A 661-nucleotide genomic window follows, 5' to 3' on the forward strand; every position below is an offset into this window, starting at 1 on the left:
AATCCACTAAAATTGTTCAATAAACAAAGTTTGAGGTTTTTGATGATGAAAAGAAATAATGGCAAAGTGAAGAAATCTACTGTTGTCTCTGTGGTGGCTACTGTTCCTCTGGGGCGGAGTGATACAGGAAGTGCAGAAGTTACCGGATCTTTCTTGATGTTGATAAAAGAAGACATACTTTTAAATTGTAATTTAAGCAAAACAATCATGTGTTAAGGCGGTTATTTTTCAGAATGTTAGCTGGGGGGAAGTCCAGCTCAATGGCAGGAGGCTAACAGTTAGCATTTGGAGCATCCAGCCAGTATCCAGCACTCAGTAACAATGAGAGGAAGAGAGCACCACTACTGTCCTACAGAACAGCTGGGGAGGAGGTGAAATAATAATACATTTTTCAAAATAGGGGAACTGTCCCTTTAAACACAAGCTTGCACATGTACACCTTTACACACATGCACATTTCTAGCAAATGTCTTTGCATGGAGTGTGCATATGTTAAGGTGCACACAGTCACGCATTATCTAACATACATTTTATCCATGTCTTAACACTCCTCCCCAAACCCGCCTGTCCATTTAACAAAGCATCTGTGCTGTCACACAAGATTCACACACACATACTTACTCACACACACACATATTTACTCATACACACATATTTACTC

This window comes from Myripristis murdjan, chromosome 7 (genome assembly GCF_902150065.1).
Source record: "Myripristis murdjan chromosome 7, fMyrMur1.1, whole genome shotgun sequence".
Taxonomy (NCBI): domain Eukaryota; kingdom Metazoa; phylum Chordata; class Actinopteri; order Holocentriformes; family Holocentridae; genus Myripristis; species Myripristis murdjan.